This window comes from Bubalus kerabau, chromosome 4 (genome assembly GCF_029407905.1).
Source record: "Bubalus kerabau isolate K-KA32 ecotype Philippines breed swamp buffalo chromosome 4, PCC_UOA_SB_1v2, whole genome shotgun sequence".
NCBI lineage: Eukaryota > Metazoa > Chordata > Mammalia > Artiodactyla > Bovidae > Bubalus > Bubalus kerabau.
Genome location: NC_073627.1, coordinates 47256057 through 47274145, shown reverse-complemented (window position 1 = coordinate 47274145; position 18089 = coordinate 47256057). Strand labels below are relative to the sequence as shown.

At 47.6% G+C, this 18089-nt stretch overlaps 1 protein-coding gene across 1 annotated transcript in view; it reads left to right on the top strand.

Annotated features, from left to right (window-relative positions):
- Positions 1–18089, top strand: part of ASIC2 (acid sensing ion channel subunit 2) — a 292907-nt gene that overhangs the window by 198596 nt on the left and 76222 nt on the right. The window lies entirely within an intron of this gene.

The window sequence follows — 18089 nt, the reverse complement described above, 5'->3', positions numbered from 1 at the left end:
ATCTCACCAAGTTAAGTGAAGAGGTGCCCAAGCATGGGATCCTGGATGCCAAGGAGACCCAAAGAGAGATTAACAAAGAGGGAAAGGAGGAGGAAGTCTGGAGATGCGCCTGAGAGGGGCCCCAGGTAGGGGGAAGAGAGAGTAGAGTGCAGCAGGAAGGAGGCCTGGGCCCTCAGGTTGGAGCTGAGGAGCAGGTGAAGGCCAAACACCCCGGCCCTCATTTCTTGCAGCCCAGCCTCCATCCCGTGATTCCCACAGCCATTCCCTCAGCCAGTCCTGAGGCCTGGCCCTCCCCAGTTCCAAGCCCTCCAGGCTTCTGAGGGCAGCGAGGGCCTCCACCCTGGGGAAGACTGACCACAAGCCCAGAGCTCTCTCCCGTCCACTGCACCCACTCTCCAGGCTCCTCGCCTCTGAGCACCCCTCGGGGCATGTTGTGGTCACTCCTCTTGCTCCTGAAGAGTGAAATGGCCTCACAAGAATCACCCACTCACATGGATCCAGTACCATCTCTGGGAGCTCACCTCAGGCTCCAGCCCTCTGCCAAGCAGACACTTAGTTGAATCCACCCACTTCCCTAAGTTCAGGATCCCCATTGTCTTCTTGCCTAGAGAGTCCCCGTGGACAGAGGAGCCTGGCCGGGTACAGTCCATGGGGTCCGAAAGAGTTGGACACAACTGAGCGACTAAGCACTGCCCTCCACCAACACATAAAGAAATGTGTTAGTGCCATGCTCTGGAAAAGGGCCCACAGAGCCTGGGTTTCCAGAACATCCTTCAGGCCAGCCTGTGTTCTGTGACCCGGGGTCCTAAGACAACTCTGGGTCCTGGGAGCCGGGACGAGGTCCCTAAGACCTGGTCCTCTACCTTGGAGACACCAGAACATATTTGCTAGTTGAACCTCTTGTGGAAAAAGAGAGAAATAAAAAATAAAATGAATCCTGGAGGGACATCCCTGCTGAGCCAGTGGTTAAGAATCCGCCTGCCAATGCAAGGGACACAGGTTCAATCTCTGGTTTGGGAAGATCCCACATGCTGAGGGGCAACGAAGCCTGTGCACCACAACTACTAAAGCCTGCACACCTAGAACCCAAGCTCTGCAACAAGAGAAGCCACCACAACGAGAAGCCTGCACACCACAACTAGAGAGTACCCCTGCTCACTGCAACTAGAGAAAGCCCACGCATGGCAACAGAGACCCAGCACAGCCAGAAATTAAATTAAAAAGGAAAGAATCCCGGAGACCCCATACCCACAGCCTGACCAAAAGTTAGTTATATCCTTCCAGTGTAATGTTGGATTTCTCATCTGTTACCTTGAGTCAGGAGCCAAAGCACATGTATAGACACACACACACACACACATGCACCCACACACACACGTATAGACACACACACAGACACACACACATGCGCACACACACACACTCGCAAGGCAGGCAGCCCCATTCCCAGACATCCTCACCCAGCACAGCTCCCTGCAGGGTCACCTTGGGTCTCCACACTGGCCACTGATGGTCTGGGCTCCAACCACAGGGCCTTTCCCGGGGTGTCTGCATTCTGCTCCCTGAAGGTGTGGATGGTCTGAGCAGGAAAGAACCTGAGACCACCTATTCCAGACACACAGACACACACACCCTGCCCCTGCATGCCTGTTCTACAGAGGCCTGGTGGGAAGCAGTGATGGACTGATAGTCACATGGTGAATCTGTGGCCAAGCCAGGACTGTACTGACCCAAGCTTCTTGACCAGCTGTCAGCCCTCATGGACCATGAGCTATATCCATTCAGGACAAATCCATAATCGTGGTTAAGGACCTACTGTGAGCCTAACACCCAGGCAGGACACGGTCGGACTGCAGAAGACACAGGACAAAGCCCCTGCCTTTCAAGCTACAATCAGGAGCAGAGCTGCACACAGAATCCAGAAGTTCCAGGCTCCCTCCTGCCAGCAGAGTGAGCGTGAGTTATCCCTAGTGAGACACCAGCACTTGTCACTCAAACCGCATCCTCTGAGGTTGGATAATTCAGGCCGTGAAGGAGAAGGGGTTCAAAGCAGGACAGAAGCCAGAAGAAATTAGTTAGAGAAGAAACTGGACATTGCTACAGTGCCAACTGTGCTGTCCTATATGGTAGCCACACTGAGCCTTTGATATGTGATCAGTGTGGAACTGAGTTTTTATTATCATTGGATGTATATTCATTTAAATCGCCACAGGGGGCGAGTGGCCGCCATATTGGAGAGCACAGCCTCGGTAGCTCTGGTTGACCTCTTGAATTTTTGCCTTTGCAGCCATCCCTGCATTCCTCTGGGGCCATAACCACCCTCCCTCCCCGCCTTCCCCTCATGTTGAGCAATAGGAAGGGCTCCTTATCTCCATTTGCCAGGGATGAAGGCTGAGGTTAGGCGACTTCACCCAGGCCACCCAGCCACGCCTCCTGAATCCCCACACCCAGACTTCCTCCACAGTACCTTTCTTCAGGCTGAGAAATCATTGTGTCATGAGCATTTCTTGGAGACTCTGGTCACCTCAAAACTGCTCGTTTCCTGGCCTGGTGGAGGGTGAGCCTCACATGGGTGGAATTGACGTCCACACACCTGCTGAAGGACAAGAGGGGGCTCTGGTGAGTGAGGGATGTTTGTCCATAAGGCCACCTGAGGGGTGTGGCCATGCTCGGCTTTTCGGTCATTGCTCCCAAAGACTGAGGGGATGGCCAAGCCTCATCCCACCTTGGTCTTTGGAAGGGAGCCGCCTTCTTGACCTGCCAAGCCAGGTGGCCCCACGGATGTCACCTTGCCTCTTTGACATTTCCAATTCCCCTCAATCCCCAGGAAAAGGAACCTGAGTCCTTAGAGAAGAGAGATGGGTGATGATGGAGGAGAAAGGAATGGAAAGCTGGCTGTTGAGGGAATAGCCACAGACAGCTTGATGACAGAGACAGAGAAGTAGGACAGGGAAGTAACTTTATAGAGTCAGACCCATGATCGAACACCCAGCCCTGCCTTTACCAGCAGATCAGATGAGCGCTCTCTGCAAACTCTAAACAGTCAAAGGTTGATAATGACAACCAGTAGATAGGAGGATGGTCAGACCATCCCAGAGGCAGAGACTGTTCCAAATATCCTACTCTGACCCAAGGGTCCTGGAGCACTTTATCCTCTGGGTAGCTCATTCTCAAAGCAGAGCCTCTGGCACATTCTTGCTTCACTTCTCAGAAATTTCAGGAAGCACTGAGGGAGCCATGCTCCTGGGTGTAACTCTGACCTACAGGGAGGACCTTTGGTGCCAAAGAGTGAATAAGGGAAAGGCATCCACTTTGGGTGGACCCAGCCCTATGGACTCATGCTCAGCAAGTAGAAAGTGACTACGAAATCAATCAAAAATGTCCCTTCCCCCAGGCTGACAATGCCTCCTTGGTCAAACATCCTTGTGGAAGGCTCCCTGGAAATATGCCACTTTAAAGAAGGCAGGCTCGGTCACACATGGACCTAGACAGCATGCCCCCAAATCCTGAGTTTTGGATGTTACATGTTACAGGAATAAAAATGATCTGGAGAACCCTGGTTAGGCAGAGTTAAACATGTTAATTCAGGGCGGGGATTCTCCATACATCATACTCCAAGATAGGAATGTTGCATAAAGCATTTATTTCCCTAATGCTTTTGACCGTGGAAAACCTTCTTTTTCATGGAGGACCTCACAAAATAGAAAAAGGACTGAAAAGCTGTCCTAGGCTACAGAAGTGCAGATTTCATGACCAGCATTTTGCTAAAGGAAATTAAATTGAAGGCAGGTGGGAGGTTGTTAAAAATGAAACTCTGTGTAGATGCCTCTGAGTAACTTCAAAGATAAAAGAAATAAGCAGTGGGTTATCTAGGCTGCACATGAGAAAACCCAGATTCAGACAAGCTTGGGCATAAAAGAATTGTATTACCCCTGGAATCCAAGGCAAGCTTCAACAACACAGCTGCGGGAAGGCAAAGGGGCAGCACGAGAAACACCTGGAAACAAGAGCACCCGCCTCCTTGGTCTTTCACCCCTTCTGTTACCTCTCCTCTCTCTGATTTGCTTTTTTCTCTCTCACTAGAGACCGGGTTTCTCCGCACATATATCTTTTCACACATAGTTCCCAATAGATTTATAATTTTTCACATCCTACCATCAGGGAGAGGCCACTCTGAGTCTCCCATTGTTCTATTAAAAAGAGAAAAACAAGGAAGGGACTCATTGGCCCAGCCCAGTCAGGTGCTCTCCCCTGGGCCAATCAGTGACCACTGGGCATGTCTATGGAAGGACAAGGGAGCCCTGAGGGAGCTGGGTTCCACACGCAAGTCCTGGGAATGGTGCTTCTCAGGGAGGTAGGGATGAGCATGGAGATGGGTTACATCTGAGCAAACTGGAATCAGTGTGCTGGGAGCTCGCTAATAGACTTGCATTCTAGACAGATAGGCTCAAAATTATCGCCTTCATTCAAGCTGATGTAGAATACACTTTTCAAAATATGAATGCACTTTAATTTTTTATTTTTATATTTTCTTTTTTTAAACTTTTTCTATTATATTGATTATAGTTGATTAACAATGCCGTGATAGTTCCAGGTGTCCAGCAAAGTGATTCTGTTATATGTACATATATATCTATTATTTTTAAAATTCTTTTCCCATTTAGGTTGCTACATAATATTGAGCAGATATTGTGTAGATAGCGTATTGAGCAGAGAGCATACACCCTGTGCTATGCAGTAGGTCCCTTTTGAGAATACACTTTTTAAAGGATTTTTTTAATGTCGACCATTTTTAAAATCTTTATTGAATTTATTACAATGTTGCTTCTGTTTTATGTTTTGGTTTTTTGGCCACGAGGTATGTGGGATCTTAGCTCCCCAGACCAGGGATCAAACCTGCACCCCCTGCATTGGAAGGTGAAGTCTTAACTGTTAATACTAGACTGCCAGGGAAGTTTTGAAAATATACTTTTTAATCAAGTAAACTCTGCCTTGATGTCCCCAAATCCTAGTGTTGGGGGAAAATGAATTTGATGTTATGTTTTTAAGCATAGAAATTATTTTGAGAGTCCTTGCTCTAATAGAGTCAATACCTTGCCCCATGTCATCTCCCCAGGCTCATTTCCTCCTACTCAGCCCCGTGTTCACATGGCTGTAGCCACTCTGACTTCCCTGTGACTCCCTATACACCCCAGGAAAGCTTCCCTTTGAGCACCTGCATCCTCCATTCCCTCTGCCTAGAATTCCCTGCTCAGACCATGTGGCTCATGGCCTCACCTCTGTCCAGTCTTGCTCGGATCTCACCTCCCCTCACTGCCCTATTTAAAACTGCACTCCACCCCACTCCTCACTCCTCCTTGTCTGTTCTGCTCGTCCTTTGTTCCATGTCATGTCATCTTCAAGGATGCCATATGAGTAACTTGTTTACTAATATTTTGGGTTGTGAATCTGTCTCTATTGAAACACAGGCTACAAAAGGCTAGGGATCTTGGATGGTCTGGCTCACTGACATATACCAGGGCAATAGATATCTGATACATTTGTTGAGAGAGAGAAAATATCGCTGCACTGTGCAGGGTGATGGGACCAGGGTGGCTGGTTGGTTCAGTTGCTACATCGTGTCCAACTCTTGCAACCCCATGGACTGTAGCCCACCAGGCTCCTCCATCCATGGGATTCTCCAGGCAAGAATACCAGAGTAGGTTACTGTTTCCTTCTCCAGGGGATCTTTGATCCCGACTTAGGGATCAAACTTGAGTCTCTTTCATTGCCGTCAGTTTTTGTTTGTTTGTTTGTTTTTACCACTGAACCACCAGTAGCTCCCTTGTGCCATGAACATTCTGTCCCATGAATCCCCAAAGTGACCCTCCAAACAAGGTATAATCCCCATTGAAAAATAAAGAAGCTGGAGCCCAGAGAGGTTGAGGAAGCTCCCCAAGCACACACACCTTTCTAAGCAGTTGAACCCAGCTGAAAACCCACTTACGGACCCACAAGCAAGTCTCCTTCCACTGCATTCCTTTAAAACTCAAAAAAAGTGATTGTAAAGGCACAGCCATAAAAATATCTCAGAAAAAAATATTCCAGTGACATCTTTAGAGACAGAATGGCATATAATGATAGGTCTGTTGCTGTTCTCCCTTTCTATTTTTTCCTCTTTTTTTTCCCATAGCAGAATCCTTGTATTGAACAAAAGCTTTAGCACAGCCCCAATATATAAAGCAGATAAAGGAAGAGCTGCTCTGGTTCAACTGGAGATAGTTTAATTTCTCCATGCTCCACTGTGGCCGACCTTGAGACTCCCTGAGGAACCCTAGGGCTCCAAGGAACCCAATTTGAAAACCACTGAGTAAGTGGGACTTCTCTGGTCTAGGGGTTAAGATGGTGCTTTCAATCCCTGGTTGAGGAACTAAGATCCCATGTGCCACGAGGCATGGCAAAAAAAAAATAAAAGTAAATCTTTCTTAAAATTAAAAAAAAAAAAAAAGGCTGAATGGGCAGCTGATGCTATTGGGAATGAAAAGCACCCATTGGTCCTATGGCTTGTGTACATCCTGGGATCAGTTCTACTTCTATCCCTCTTCTCCTGGAACGGTGAAAGGAGCTCATGATGTGCCCACTGAGCCTCAGGGAAGATTATGGTCTAAACTTCTGATTGGACACAGTGGAAGGAACATAAATATGTATGGAGGCTCCCTCCCAAATCTCTCCTAAATGGCAATTGAGAATTTTTTTTCAAGTATAAACCCACAAGGCCAAAGAAGATGGGAAAGAAGAGAACAGTGGTTGTCAGCAAGTTTATGGAAAATGGAGAGCAGATGTTAATTGACTGGTCAGAGCAGACAAGGCTGAAGGATCGGGGTCTGCACAGAGAAACTGATTAAAGCCAAACAGTTCTCTCCATAGACAGCCCCCTTCCTTGAGAAAGGATGAGGATTGGAGGCATCAGATGTTGCAGACAGTGAGGATGAGAGGGGCAGCTAAAACTAGGAGGATTAGTTAGAAGTCTGTGAAAGAAGTTGTGCAACCAAATATCTCTCTACACCCAAGCAAAAAATCAGATTGAAAAATATCTCTCTACACCCAAGCAAAAAATCAGATTGAAAAATAGATAGGCTCAGGACTTCCCTGGTGGTCTAGCAGTTCAGAGTCTGCCTTGCAATGCAGGAGACACGGGTTCAATCCCTGGTCGGGGAACCCCCTCCCGCATGTCACGGAGCAACCAGGCCCTTGTGTCTCAACCAGAGAGTCCGTGCAGCACAATAAAAGATACTGCACGTGGCAACAAAGAGCCCCATGCCACAACTAAGACCCACTGCAGCAAATAAATAAATGAACAAGTAAATTCATTTTAAAAAAGAAATAGATAGGCTCTGGACTGGGGGAAACCAGACTTTTGGACTCTGTGGGAGAAGGCAAGGGTGGGATGATTTGACAGAATAGCATTGAAACATGTATATTACCATATGTGAAATAGATCGCCAGTCCAGGTTCTTTGCATGAGACAGGGAACTCAGGGCTGGTGCACTGGCATGACCCTGAGGGATGGGATGGGGAAGGAGGTGGGAGCGGGGTTCAGGATTGGGGACACATGTACACCCATGGCTGATTCATGTCAATGTATGGCAGAAACCACTACAATAGTGTAAAGTAATGAGCCTCCAATTAAAATAAATTAATTTTTTTTTAAAAAGAAAAAATGAACTAATTTTAAGAAAGGGGAAAAAAAAAAAAAACTGAGGGCATGGGTGAGGTGCTGTATAGAAACCAGGGAGATATGATGAGTTTCTCCCTCCTGAGTAGTGAGGTCCTCAGTCAGACTAATCTACCCCTCCCACCCCTAACCAGAAGCCTGGAGACACTGACCAGCTCAAGAGAAAATACCCACAGAGAATGACAGGCAGCAGTCCCCATACAGTTAGATCATCCTTGGGTGAAATCCCCTGGTAAGTCCTCCCACATACAAAGAAGACTGTCCAGACACTAAATAACTCTTAAAGATATATGGAGAGACAAAAAGCCAAGCACTTGAGAGAAGCCACTTAACAGAAAGGGGCTTCCCAGGTAGCACAATGGAAAAGAATCTGCTTGCCAATGCAAGAGATGTGAGTTTGATCCCTGGATCAGGAAGATCCCCTAGAGAAGGAAATGGCAACCCACTCCAGTAATCTTGCCTGGGAAATCCCATGGACAGAGGAGCCTGGCGGACCACAGTCTACAGGGTTGCAGAGTTGGACACAACTGAGCGACTGAGCCTGCACACATGCTAACAGGAAAGGAATCAAAACCAAACAAACAAAAAAGAAACTTTGAGGAAATAGAGATAATGGTTAATGGCATGAGTTCTGCTGCTGCTGCTGCTAAATCGCTTCAGTCGTGTCCGACTCTGTGAGACCCCATAGACGGCAGCCCATCAGGCTCCCCCGTCCCTGGGATTCTCCAGGCAAGAACACTGGAGTGGGTTTCCATTTCCTTCTCCAATGCATGAAAGTGAAAAGTGAAAGTGAAGTCACTCAGTCATGTCCGACTCTAGCAACCCCATGGACTGCAGCCTACCAGGCTCCTCTGTCCATGGGATTTTCTAGGCAAAAGTACTGGAGTGGGGTGCCATTGCCTTCTCCGAGTTGTAGAGCCTTGGTTCAAATCCCAGCTATTCAGCTTACCAGCTGCGTGACCTCAGACAAGTTACTTAGCCCCTCAGAGCCTCAGTTCCATTATCTCTAATATGAGAATAATATTATTATCTGTTCTTTAAGGTTGTTAGAAAGGTAGAAATGGGTTCATATTTTTGTGAAACACTTAGCAAAGTGCCTGAATAATATCAGGCACTATGTATGTGTTTGATAAATAAAAAATAAATGCAGAGAGAAGAAGGAAACTTCAAAACATTTTAATTAAAATTCTCAAGAGGTAAGAGATGATACTGCATTCATAAACACCAGCTATTAAAATTGGATGCTATTAAAAAGTAACATCCAAAGAAAAAAATTTTTTTAAACCTACTGAAAATTAAAAATATGATTGCAAACATTTTTTAAAACCAAAGAAGGATTGGAATTGAGGAAATTGCCTGAAAAGTAAAACAAAAAAGACGAACAGATGGAAAATGGGAGAGAAAAAAATGCAAAAAATGCAAAAATGAGAAAGCAAACCGAGAAAGCTCAACATCCTACAACTAAGATTTCTAGAATTACAAAAGTGAGAGTGGAAAAGAAGATGTTGCCAAAGAAATAAAATAAGAAAAATTCCCAACTGACCCACACAATTTTCCATAATGAAAGAATTCATTAAGTCCTATCTGCAATAAGTGGCAAGAGAACCAGACCAAGATGCATCCTTGCAAAATTCAGGCTCAGAAAGAGAATGTTTCAAAAGGTTCTGGAGAGGAAAAAACCAGTCAAATACCTAGAATCTAAAATTAGAATCAACTTCTCAATGCATTCAGTAGAAGCCAGGAGACAATGGCAGAATGCCTTCAAATTTGGGGCAGGGCCCAGGGAGCAGGAATCTTTCTTGTCTAAGAGAGAACTCTATATCCAGCAACCTATAAATTAAGTAAGGATAGAATTTGGTTTCAAATATATTTGATATATCAAGAGTAGAACATTTAATTTCTGCTCCCTTAAGGGCTTCACTGCACATAGTGATTGCAGCCATGAAATTGAAAGACGCTTACTCCTTGGAAGGAAAGTTATGACCAACCTAGATAGCATATTCAAAAGCAGAGACATTACTTTGCCAACAAAGGTCCGTCTAGTCAAGGCTATGGTTTTTCCTGTGGTCACGTATGGATGTGAGAGTTGTACTGTGAAGAAAGCTGAGGGCTGAAGAATTGATGCGTTTGAACTGTGGTGTTGGGGAAGACTCTTGAGAGTCCCTTGGACTGCAAGGAGATCCAACCAGTCCATTCTAAAGGAGATCAGCCCTGGGTGTTCTTTGGAAGGAATGATGCTAAAGCTGAAATTCCAGTACTTTGGCCACCTCATGTGAAGAGTTGACTCATTGGAAAAGACCCTGATGCTGGGAGGGATTGGGGGCAGGAGGAGAAGGGGACGACAGAGGATAAGATGGCTGGATGGCATCACCGACTCGATGGATGTGAGTTTGAGTGAACTCTGGGAGTTGGTGATGGACAGGGAGGCCTGGCATGCTGCGATTCATGGGGTTGCAAAGAGTTGGACACGACTGAGTGACTGAACTGAACTGAACTGAACTGAAGGGCTTCCCTGCTGGCTCAGATGGCGACAAATCTGCCTGCAATGCTGAAGACCCAGGTTCAGTCCCTGGGTCAGGAAGATCCCCTGGAGAAGGGAATGGCAACCCACTCCAGTATTCTTCCCTGGAGGATTCCATGGATGGAGGAGCCTGATGGGTCCATGGGGTTGCAGAGAGTCTGACACTACTGGACAATTAACACTTTGGGTTCCCTGTTGGCTCAGATGGTAAAGAATCCACCTGCAATGTAGGAGACCTGGGTTTTGTCTCTGGATCAGAAAGATATGTTACAGTATTATCAACCATAGTCACCATGTTTTACATAAAATCTTCTGACCTTAGACATCTTATAACTGAAAGTTTGTACACTTTGTACACTTTTACTACCTTCTCCATTCCACCCACCCCCAGCCCTTGGCAACCTCTTTTCTGCTCTTTCTATGACTTTGAAATTTTTTTTTTTTTTTTGCCATTTCAGCCATTGGTACAAGCCAAACAAAACAAAAAGAAAAAAAATAGGAAAAACAAAACAGTTTCACAAGGAAGAGATCAAAAATGTTATATACTCTAAGACTGGGGTGTGGGTAATATTTGCACAGTCATAATTAAGTGAAAGCTGGATACTGACATCTAGGTGAAAGGCAAGAGAGTATGCAGGATATTTCATATAAGGAGCTTACAGCTTCAGCTCCCATGGTGGAAATTCAGTAGATAATACTTAAAAGTTATAAAAATCAAGAAATAACTGTCCAGCAGTTGATGTCCATGAAACTATGAAAGTCAGTTCTGGGAGAAACAGCTCCAACTCCTGAGAGTAATTGCCTCTGAGGAGTGTGTCTCAGGGGATGGGGAGAGGTGGAGCAGGAAAATACTATTTTTCATTAAAAGCCTTGAGGTACCATTTGGCTCTTAAAATTATGTACATGTATTGCTTTGATCAAAATTAAAATTAAATTAAAAAAATAATCATAAATTTTCCATATAGCTGGAGGGCCTGAGCAACTCTCAAAGGTAGCATGGTTCCCAGCCCCCATCACAAATGGGACAGAGCAAGAGTGGAGGGAGATGGTTGCTATGGTTTCCCTGACATCTCCGCCTCCGGGAGAGACTTTTGTGCTAGTGCCTGGTACCAAGGACCTCTCCACAAGGAGAGGTGTGGGCTCTGGCTGAATTCTGAGAGTCCAGAGCACCGGACTATGCTGCATGCAGCCAGCTGTGATTCTGAGCTTGCTCTCAAGAGTGGACCTTTGTCCTGGAAAGCTGGTCTCCACAGGTGCCAAAGAATCTGGAGAAATGATGCCATGAGTCAGAAGCACCCTTGGAGGCAGGCATCAATTAAGTAGATCAATCTGTGAAGACCTGCTTCATGCAGATGCTAAGTGCTATGCAGGTGCTCTAGTTAAATCTCCCAGGCAGCCAGGCAATGGTCGGAGGGGACCATCTAGGAGGTGGATGAAACAGCCCCAGTTCAGAGCTCACATCTCACAGAGCCTACTGTGTGCCTGACACTCAGGGATACAGATGTAAGGCCCAGTCCAGGTTTTCAAAGCATTCACCGTCTAGGGACTATCCCAAGGGCTCCTTTTATGTAGGAGATGGAAACTCATTGATCCAAGGGTTCTCACGTTAAATGCCTCAAGGAATGGCAGGCAACTGCACTCTGCTTGTAAGCATGTAAGCAATTAAATGTCATGAAGTGTTAAGACAGATAGAGGAAAGCTGGGGTACAAAGGAGGAGATAAATTGTTCTGGAAGAGAAGAAAAGTGTTTCTCAAGGAGGCTTCAGAGAGGAGATGACCTCTGGTCCCATGCTCAGGCCTGTTTGCCAGGTGGCTGGGCAGTATGTGAGAGTCAGAGGAGGGGGTAAGTTGTAGGGAGGGGAGATGCCATGCAGAGGGAGGGGAATTGAGAGCAAAGGCCAAGCCCAGCCCCTGGTGTCCCGAGGTGGCTGGGTCCAAGGGTGAGGTCTGGGGCTGGAGAGGTAGGCAGAGACCAGCCCTCCACAGGCCTGGTGTGCTCTGCTGCAGCATAGATCTTCTCCTGCGGGTCCTGCTACCCACAGTGTGGTCCTCCAGCCAACAGCACTGGCATCCCTAGAGAGCTCCCCAGTAATGCAGAAGTCAGACCCCAGCCCAAGTCTGCCTGGTAACAGGATCCCCAGTGACTCACATTCAAGTAGGAGAAGCTCTGATCTAGACCACTGTTCCCATCCTTTGGAAATACGAGGATGCCTTTTTAACATCCCAGATATTTCTCAGACATCACCCACACGTGAATGCTATCGTGTTTTTAACATTCATTTATTGAAAAAAATTCAATAACAAAAAGTTGCTATGAATTTGGTAATGCTTTGAACAAGATTTGCAATCTATATACAGGATCTGTTCAGCAATCTAGTGGGACCTAACTTCTGCCGGCGGGGTGCGTCAACAGAATCTTTATCAACAGAATCCTAATCATTCACTAACTTCCCCTATAGTTTCAGAGACATGGCACTTTCTCCTACACGCTGGTTACCCTCCCAGACTTATCAGCCCTCTCAGTCATTTATAATCTCTGAGCCTGAATGAACTAGGGAAACTCATTATTTAAATAATCCTTGAAATAAATCTTTTTGTAATGAGCCTAGACCCAACTCCACATTCGGTGCCTTCTCTAATGTATGTTTGGTAACTGTTCTGTTTAATAGAATTGCACTTCTCTGTTGCATAACCAAGACCTAACATTAACCCTCACCCTGCCTGACCCTCAAGCCGCAAGTATCTAACCAACTGTCCTGGGTGTTCTCAGGTTTTGACCCTCCAAATACCAGAAGCTTGCGTGTCCATTGGCTCAGAAAGCCCTGTTTACTTCTTTGAGAAAGGGATGCTCTGTCTCTGGGCACAAGCTGTGCCCACCCTAACCCTACCCAGTGTAAGAAGTGGGACCTCCGGAACTCCACAAGCCATGCAGGACAGGTGGTTCTCCTGGGGCTTTGGAGAGAGGGTCCCAGGACCCTCCCCACATATGCCTGGCCAAGCCAAGCACATCCCTAAGTGCACCTCAGCTAGTGAGCACTTTAGATACAAAGATTCACTGCGGTCAGCTCTGTTGGGATCAGCATGAAAACAAAAGTGCTCCGTGGGACTTCCCTGGCGATCGAGTGGTTAAGACTCCGTGTTTCTAATGCCGGGGGCATGTGTTTGATCCCTGGTCAGGGGTCTAAGAACCCATATGCCAAATAAATAAATAAATTGATTAAATTCTCCTAGAAAATAAGTTAAAAATACTTAAAAAAAAAAAAAAAAGAGTGCTTCAGTGGTTATATCTTCAGATCCTGGAAGAAGGGGTGGAGCTAGAAAAAGGGGATAAAATTTGTAAGCAGGCAATTTTCAACTCAGTGCAAAGATAGACTTTGGAAACCAAAGCTACCCCTGCAGGTAGTGAGGTTTCCATTCCCAACTGTGCTCCAACCAACAGCTGCCCTTCAGTGGACATTGGGGCAGAGGGGCCTCCTGCTGCCTCTCAGAGGTGAGGTGGTAGATGCCCTCTGGGGATGCTCCCCGTCAGGATCCAACCAGGAAACCAGCAGCAGCCACAGACTGGGTAATACAAGGAACGATTAGTGAAGGGCTAGTCCACAAAGGTGCAGGCAAGGCTTGAAGAAGGCAGTACCAATGGGGCTTCCAGGCAGCGCTAGTGGTCCCTGCCTGCTAATGCAGGAGACGCAAGAGACACAGGTTTGATCCCTGGGTCGGGAAGATCCCTGGAGGAGGGCATGGCAACCCACTCCAGTATTCTTGCCTGGAGAATCCCATGGACAGAGGAGCCTGGCGGGCTACAGTCCATAGGGTCAGAACGAATCGGACACGACTGGAGTGACTTAGCATGCATGCACACACCATTGGGGCTGTGGGCTGAGCCTGGTAGCAGAGAGAGCCATTTCCATGCCTGGGAAAGACGGAAAGAGCCAATATCAGAATGGAGAGCTAGTCCCCCAGCCCAGGGCTGTGCCCTTCAAGGTGGCATGCAGCTGACCCACAGGGACCAGAGGACAGAGTGGAGAGACTAAATAACCCAGCCTGACTCTCCTGTCTCCCCTTGTTTATCAGCTGGGCCCACCACTGGCTAAAGCCAACCAGAAGCTAGAGGGCAAGGGAGTCCAGCAGTACACTCTACCCAAGGGCAGCTCCCGGAGCAGAGAGCGGAGTGGAGAGGATGGTGAGGGGACACGCAGAGCCATCCTGCGCTGAGATGCATCTCACCGTATGGCTGACCTCCCTCCCACCCTTCACTCCCAAGCTAGCCATCCTAGCCACTGTTACAATTTCCTCCAACCCAAGATTGCTTTATGCCAGTACATCCTCGCCTTAGCCTAGAAAATTCCTCCAGATTTTCAGACGCTTCTTTGCCTCCCTCTCTCCAGTGTTTATTGCCTCGGTTCGCTTCCTGTAATTTGCAAAGATTAAAGATACAAGCTGCTTTCCTTGCGATGTGCTTTCTCTGCTCCATTATGCACTCTGCCCCTCGCTCCCCATCTCTTCCCGCAGAGCTTCCCAGCCCTTTCTGCAGGCACAGGAAATGCTCGCCTTCGCCTGCTGCCAACCATGGCCCGGCTGCTAAAAAAAATGCTGGGAGACTCTGGCTTCTGCAGGTTGAAGCCTCTTTACTACCTTCCTCCTGATTCAACATCACCTTTCATGTTAGGCCACCAGGATCTCAGCTTGGTCCCAATTAGCAAGGGCTTCTGATGCTGTGTGCGTGTAGTAACTTCCTGTTCTCTGCTCTCTGTCTCTCTCTGGGGCTTTGAATCCTGGTGTTCATGATGTGTAAACAAATCCTCCACTGCACCGGGAGCCTGCTCTCTTTGAAGCCACTCAGTGTTGAATCATTTGGTGGCAAAAGGAATAGGAAGATGTGAACATTTCCGCCCAGCACCAAGCAGGGTTATCATCAGGGTTGGCTTCGTGGGTGTGTGAGCTCTGCAGTCACGCAAGCTCGGGAGGGTCACACTCTTGAGCTTTTTGTGTTTTGGCTGCTCTGCGTGGCATATAGGATCTTAGTTCCCTAAGCAGGGATCAAACCCATGCCTCCTGCATTGGAAGCACAGGGTCTTAACCACCAGATCACCAGGGAAGTCCCAGACTCTTGGTTTGGTGCTTTGCTATGGCAGCTCAGTGGTAAAGAATCCACCTGCTGATGCAGGAAATACGGTTTCGATCCCTGGGTCAGAAAGTTCCCCTGGAGAAGGAAATGGCAACCCACTCCAGTATTCTTGCCCAGGAAATCCCAGGGACAGGGGAGCCTGAAGGGCTACAGTCCATGGGGTCGCAAGAGTCGGACATGACTTAGTGACTAAAGAACAACAACAACTGCTATCTTGAGTTTCTCAGTAAGTTTTTGACAGTGGGTCCCACATTTTCTTTTGGTTCCCAGAATTGCACAGATGGTCCCGGTTATGGCTACTGTTATTATCACTGCTGTTGCTGATGTTTTGTGTGCAGCCCAGTGGCATCTCAGCAGATGAGGCCTTCTGCCTCCTGCAACACGGGAGGGATCCTATCTCTGGGCGGTAAGTGGTGCAGGTGTTTCCCAGGGTCCAGGTAAACCCTGGGCAGACTCCCAGCAGGTCCAAGGGCAGGGAACAGTCAACGTAGCAGAGGACACTCCCTCACTAGTTCACTTCATTCCACAAACAATTACTGAGCTCTGCTCTGTTCCAGGCACTTTCAGGGATATGACAATGAAAAGGATATTATCTTTTCTCCTGCTTCTGGACAAGAGACACAGCAGGGTACCTGTATGGGGAAGCGGGCTGCTTAAGCCCTTTTCACCCCCACTGCTCTGAGATGCCTCGGGTCTGCTCACAGCTGACAGTCTACAACTACACGGGCCAGTAATGTGGTCAGCAGTCACATGTGGCTACTTAATTTTAATTAATTAAAATTCAGTTGGATAAAAAAATGAACAGGTAAATAAAGCAGGCCAGATAAAGGTAAATATGTGAAATGATGGATATGTTAATAAGAGGTGGAACCCTTTAAATTTTAATTAATTTTAATTAATTCAATTAATTAATTAATTCAATTGGCTAAAAAGTAAATAGATGAATAAAGCAGGCCAGGAAAAGGTACATATGTACAGTGACGGTTGTTCAGTCACTCTGTCGTGTCCAACTCTTTGCAACCCCATGGATTGCAGCACACCAGGCTTCTCTGTCCTTCACCATCCCTGGGAGTTTGCTTGAACTCATGTCCATTGAGTCAGTGATGCCATCCAACCATCTCATCCTCTGTCACCCCCTTCTCCTCCTGCCTTCAATCTTTCCCAGCATCAGGGTCTTTTCCAATGAGTCGGCTCTTCGCATCAGGTGGCCAAAGTATTGGAGCTTCAGCTTTAGCATCAATCCTTCCAATGGATATATTAATTAACCCATTGAGGGGGGAAGGATCCTTTCACAATGTATACGTATATCAAATTATCCTACTGTGCCCTTTAAATACTATATGATTTTGTCAACTATGCTTCAAAAAAGTTGGGGGGGGGTTATTTATTTATTTATCTATTCATTTATCAATTCAGTTCCTCAGTTACACTAGTCATGTTTCCTGTAGCTAACAGTACCAAGTGGGATCGCACAGATTATAAAACATTCTGTCTTCGCAGAAGGTTCCTCTAGACAGCACTGTCCTGAAGGAGGCAGAAACCTGATTCATCGTTTTCTGCTCATCCGGTGGCTGCATGTTTGTAACGATACGAGAATACTTAGGAATTTACTCTGCCTGGCCCCAGCTGCTTTCTGGAATAAATGCCCCATTCAAACCCTAACTCAGTCTGAGAAGCCTTGGGCGGCTCTCACTAACAGGCATGCCTGGCTGTCTGCCTTGCCCATTACTCACAGCCCTTCTGACACCAAGTCCTCATTCCTCATTTCTCCCTGTAACCACCGGCTCCTCCTCCGAGCCTGTCTGACAGGCTCAAAGGTTTCCGAAGCTCGCTTTTATATCGCAGGCACACAGCTTCACTAGCTCTGGAAAATGCGTTTTGGCATCTCGCCTGTCCCACCCCCCTGCAGCTCACTGAACGTGCTTTTTGTTCATCCAGGTACGGGCATTCCTGTCCCCCAGCATCACCGGTGTTCACTCTCCTCCCCCATCACAGCCTGTACTTTAGGCTCGTTGGGCGGGCCTTAGAAAACACAGCCCCTGACAGCTGGCCGCTCAGCCCTCCTCTCCCCACCCCGTCTGCCTTCTCTGGCATTCCCCCTTCCTGATGGAGCTGTGGGCTAAGCCCTGGGCTGGACTGTGGGTACCAGACAGAGCAAGAAGCCCTCTCTTCTCTTGAGGCATCCACCATCCACCGGACAGCTCGACACAAGCACTGAGGAACATGGGCGGGAGTTTGGATGGAGCAATCTGGGTAAAGAGACGGCAGAAGAGTTGACCCAGCTGCAGGAAAAGTGGAGATGTCCCTGGGACTCTCTCCTGCTCCAGGAGGACGCATATGAAAGGATTCCCGGCCGAGGCCCTCTTTTGTCTAAACTCCGTATCAGCTGCTGTCCTCCTCATCTAGATCGTGAGAGCCCTGCCCATCCTTCCTCCCATTCCACCTGCCCTGTGCCCCTGACCTTGGAATTCTCACCAGCTCCAGGCCTATCCCCTGCCTTGGTCACCAGCCCCCAGAGTTTCCCAGGCCCTGATCAGTCACACGCCTGGCTCCAGCCCTTCCGTCCTCCTCACCTTTCTCCTCTGTGCCAGCTTTAGAGCATGTCCCCAAACTGTCCCCATGCTATGGCCCTGGTGTTGACAATCCCCCTTCCTTGACCTCTGACCTCCACCACTACCACCCCCCATCTTAACTGATTTCTGCATTTACCCGTCCTCTCCCCATTCTCT